The sequence below is a fragment of the Dendrobates tinctorius genome, unplaced genomic scaffold (genome assembly GCF_039654945.1).
Source record: "Dendrobates tinctorius isolate UK_male_01 unplaced genomic scaffold, ASM3965494v1 ptg000196l, whole genome shotgun sequence".
NCBI classification, from domain to species: Eukaryota; Metazoa; Chordata; class Amphibia; order Anura; family Dendrobatidae; genus Dendrobates; species Dendrobates tinctorius.
Window position 1 is genome coordinate 13,608,091 of NW_027361863.1, and position 5,355 is coordinate 13,613,445.

Genomic DNA, 5,355 nt, shown 5'->3' on the forward strand with positions numbered 1-5,355 from the left:
TTAAGGTACGCGTGCGGCGACAGGTGCGGAGCCTGTATAGGGAACGTAAGGAGTGCAGGGACACTGGCTCAGGGGAGCTTAGTAGGTCTCCACGTCCCCCATTCCCTATCGCAGGGCCCACCATTGTTAAAGTTTCCCAGGTTCCCCCTTATTATTTAAATTCGCCTTACTGGAGGCGGGGTTTCCAGATATTATGTATAACGTGTAACTCCTAAATTCGCCAGGTGGAGGCGGCGTATCCACCTGCACGTTTTATTATTTAAATTCGCCCCACTGGAGGCGGTGTATCCAGGGTCACGTGTGTTATGGGTTCACCTTGCGGTAACCGCTGTGTGCCCAGAGACACGTGACCATGACATTATCACAGGACATACAGTTTTTTGTTTTCTGGTGAGCCTTGGCCATGTGGAGACCTGTGGTATTTGCTGCCGGGCCTCACTGAGGTGAGTGGGGAGCGGCAAGGTGTGTTAGTGCCGCTGCAGCAGCAGTTATCAGGGTCTGGGGCCTCTGCTCAGCTAACCAGAAAATCAAAAAAAATTGCGGCTGCGGTCTGGCTAAAGCCCCCTAGAGTCGCTGCTGGGGAGCGGGACTGGTTCATGCATGCGGGCGCACCCAGGCAGGTGGGAGGAATGTTGCCCCACGGAGCTGCCTGGTATTCCCCGAGGTGAAGGGGTACGCCCCTGTGGTGAGCTGACTGGTGTGATAGTCCGCGGGGTTTACGCCAAATCTTCTATACCATCGAAGAAGCCGCCCTCCTGGTTGTGTGGAGGCGACCAGCGAGTGTATATTTCTTCCATTTCCCGTCCCCTTCTCCTCCTGGTGTGTGCAGCAGGTGTGCTGCGGGGGAGTAGGGACAAATCTCAACCCTCGCCATTAACCAACCCTGGAGGCGCAGACCTCATGGTGAAAGGGTTGGAGGGTGGTGTCCCTTGGTGAATAGCGGGGGTGTGAGTGTGGTGACACAGGGGGACGCCTCTGTTGTCGAGTCCAGAATGAGTTCACCAAATTTATGACAAACGAATGTGTGTAATAAATGTTCAGGTCCGGACCTGCGTGTGAACGAGCGTGTATGGGTGCCACCAAAAATCATCTTGTGGAAATGTGTTGTGGAGTCTGATCAGCTCTTAACAAACATACACTTACATAAACTCGTTCCCCAGGTCGGCGCTGTGGAGATGAGTGGTGTCTCCAAAATGAACATATATTGCCAATACCAGCGGTGCGTTTGTCATAAACCTGAAGTGTCAGGCAGTGGTGGGCTGAACTCAGGGTCTGGGCGTCCCCGCTGTAGGTGTTTCCCTAATGAGGGGTGGTCTTGAGGGTCCAGAGGCCCCTCATTAAGGAGGGGGTACTGTCATGATCTGACAGTTTTAAATTGCACTGGGTGAACTTTTTTTACTTTGGAAAGTTCCAAGGTGTCTTGACTGTCCCCGGTGGTCGTTAGTGGTATCGCACTTTAGGTTTTTTGTGCACGTAATTATGGATCAGGTGTGACACCCTATAAAGGTGTGCTAGGGGTGTGCAATCACTGCCTGTGATATTGTGAGATTGTGTTCACTCTGAGTTTGAGAGCCTGGTGGAAGGATGGAGCTGGAGAGGAGTCCTGCGCAGCTTAGCCAGGGGGGACGTGTTGCAGCTATGGTGTCTGGACGAAGGGCTGGCATGGCGTGGTGGGGTCGCAGTGATGGTGTCGGCGGGAAGTGTCTGCATGGACTGGTGGAGTGGCGACTATGGAGAGTGGCACTCACCATGTGGGACTTGGCTGCTGAGCTGGACTCAAGCATGCTTGTCTTCGTGGCAGAAGCTGGACTCATCTTGGGGACTCTGTTACTAAGCAGCAGCAACTGGTGGTGGACTCTGCTCCAAGGCTGCACTAAGGTGAAGGATCCTGTTATGGTGATGGATCCAGGTGGAGGAGAAGATGCACGCAGGTGGTGGGCTCTGTTGCTAGGAGCGTACGCAACAGAGCAAAGCTAAGTGGTATTTCCCCTGTATTGTCTTCTTTCCTCATGTGTGTTGTTAGTGCAGTGCTGGGATTAGTCTCCACACCGACCTATTCCCTAGTGAGGGTTTAGGGTCAGGGTGAGCAAGGGTTTTAAGGTACGCGTGCGGCGACAGGTGCGGAGCCTGTATAGGGAACGTAAGGAGTGCAGGGACACTGGCTCAGGGGAGCTTAGGAGGTCTCCACGTCCCCTATTCCCTATCGCAGGGCCCACCATTGTTAAAGTTTCCCAGGTTCCCCCTTATTATTTAAATTCGCCTTACTGGAGGCGGGGTTTCCAGATATTATGTATAACGTGTAACTCCTAAATTCGCCAGGTGGAGGCGGCGTATCCACCTGCACGTTTTATTATTTAAATTCGCCCCACTGGAGGCGGTGTATCCAGGGTCACGTGTGTTATGGGTTCACCTTGCGGTAACCGCCCAGAGACACGTGACCATGACACTAATGCTCCAAGCAACAGAGTCCGACACCTGAGTGCATCTTTTCCTCCAACCGGATCCAACACCTGAGTGCAGCTTTCCAGCAACAGAGTCCCGCATCAGAGTGCATCTGTACAGCATCAGAGTCCAGCATCCGAGTGCAGCTTTCCAGCAACAGAGTCCAACATCTGAGTGCAGCTTTACAGCAACAGAGTCCAGCATCTGAGTGCAGCTTTCACCATAGCTACCACTCCACCAAGCTTTGCAAGAACTCCTTGCTGACACCATAGCTGCCACTCCACCAAGCTTTGCAAGAACTCCTCGCTGACACCATAGCTGCCACACCACCAAGCTTTGCAAGAACTCCACCCTGACACCATAGCTGCCACTCCTCCAAGATTTGCAAGAACTCCTCGCTGACACCATAACTGCCACTCCAGGATTCTGACTGGGCTGCCCGGGACTCTTCTCAGGTTCCTTCCTTCACCAAGGATGGTTGGAAAACACCAATATCACCAACAGTGAGTGAGAACACCTGTCACACCTTTATAGTTAGGAGCCAGAGTCTCACACCTGTTAGAGATTCCCCCACTCACCACCACCGGGGGCAAACTAGAACAAAAGACACCACTGTGCAATAACCTCAATGACCACTGGGGGCAAAACCAACTCCAAGCAACTAGCTCAAAGGAAAAAAAAGGTTACTTATTCAAAACCTGTCATATCCAACCTGGATCATGACAGCATCCAGTGGCAGGTATATCTAGTGGATTCCACTGGGGGCAAAACCAACTCCAAGCAACTAGCTCAAAGGAAAAAAAAGGTTACTTATTCAAAACCTGTCATATCCAACCTGGATCATGACAGCATCCAGTGGCAGGTATATCTAGTGGCTTCTCCTGTGCTTTGGTGCCTAATTATTGTTTCTTGCACTTGCTTGGTGCAGGCATTCTCTCAGGTCCCTGTGTGCCTCCCAGTGCACATTCTTCTCTGTTCCTGTCTCTGTGCGCTTCCCACTGTGCTCTCTGCTCTGTCCCTGTCCTTGTGTGCTTCCCAGTGTTCGCTCTTCTCTGTCCCTGTCCTTATGTGCCTCCCAGTGTGGGCTCTGTCCCTGTCCCTGTGCGCTTCACAGTGTACGCTCTGCTCTGTTGCTTTCCCTGTGCGCTTCCTAGTGTGCACTCTCCTCTTTTCCTGTCCCTGTGAGCTTCCCGGGGTGTACTCAGTCTTGTCCTGGATCTCGTGCCATAGACGCCCTGCCCTGTACAGCTCCTGGTGAGTAACCCTGGTCCTTTTTGTCTCCTTCGAGCCATCCCTCTGGCACTAGCTGTATAGGGGTCGGTTCCACCTGGCCAGTTCGCCCAGGGTCAGTTGGGACCATGATGCAGTGGGCCCACTCCCGGATTCGTGACAATTCCTTAGGGGTCTAGTTTCCAAAATGAGGTCACTTGTGGGGGTTTTCCATTGTTTAGGCACATCAGGGGCTCTCCAAACGGGAAATGGCAAACGCTTATGATTCCAACAAATTTTACATTCAATAAGTCAAATGGTTCTCTTTCCCTTCCGAGCCCTGCCATGCACCCAAACAGTAGTTTTCTCCCACAAATGAGGTATTGGCGTACACAGGAGAAATTGCAATACATTAGTAAAAACTAAAAATTACCACTAAATCATACCTAAAATAATGGCAGTAGACTACTGAGAATATGGGAAAAATGGTGACTCATATTAAAGTAACCGAGTACCACTGCCTTCGGTACTATAGACTAAAAGTCTCAAGGCAGGGTGCACATATGCAATACGTGGTCTGAAAACACAGTCAGCGACAAAGTAATAACACCACCATATGTGTACTCATGGACAATATAGAGGACAAATCGGGAATAGACCAAACACAAAGAAGAAAAAATGAAATGTGTCCAATTATATAAAATTATATACTTTATTGATAATACAACTTAAAAAAAAATGAAAAAATAAGGGGTGGGAAAACAATAGGGCACAACACAGGGGACAACAATAATAAAGTATTACACCAAGCAGAGACAAAATTGGCTCTTATCAATATATCATAGATAAAATTATCAACACCATGAAGGAGCTGCTACAATGGGTACATAACGTGCAATACAAAAAAGTGTCGTGGGCAGAGTAAGGTGCTAAATAGTAATTATAGTGAAAATTGCAAAAGTAGTCCATGAGGGGCCCAAAAAGAATACACATGTAAAGCAAATAGTAATGCGGACCAAAATATTAATGGGACCAAACAGATATAACAATAAATACTGCCTCTTAGATATGTTACCTTAGTATGCACACACAGCAGATGTCCCCTGGATGCGCCAAGCCCCGACGCGCGTCAGCCTTCATCAGGGCTGTGTCTTGCCCTATTATTTCCCCACCCCTTCTTTTTTAATTTTTTATTATGTTGTATTATCAATGAAGTATAGAATTTTATATTATTGGACACATTTCGTTTTTTTCTTCTTTGTCTTCGGTATTATAGGAATACTCCCAGGTATTAATTAAATAGAAGAGCCACATTATTTATATTATTTAATATCACTGGAGCTGTATGGAAGATTAAAAAAGAAAAAAAAAATTCATAGGGGAAAGAATAAAAACATTACATCTCTTTATTCCTCCTGTGGTGGCGCTGCAGAGAAATTGAACACTTGCTGCTAGATTCCCAGAGCTGATTGCTGAGTATTTACCAGTAGAACAACCTATAATCATCTTCAACAAAGGGATAGTAAAAAGTGAACAATCCCTCAAATAAATAATTTCAGACTTTCCTTAGTTTTTATTACCCCGCATGCCATTTGTATAAATCGCTTACTCAGCATAATGCAGTGTAAAGCCTGGCTGACACGTACTGCATGGATACAGGCCAAGCGGGCAGGGAGTGTAGCTAGGTGGATAATATTTCTTTCT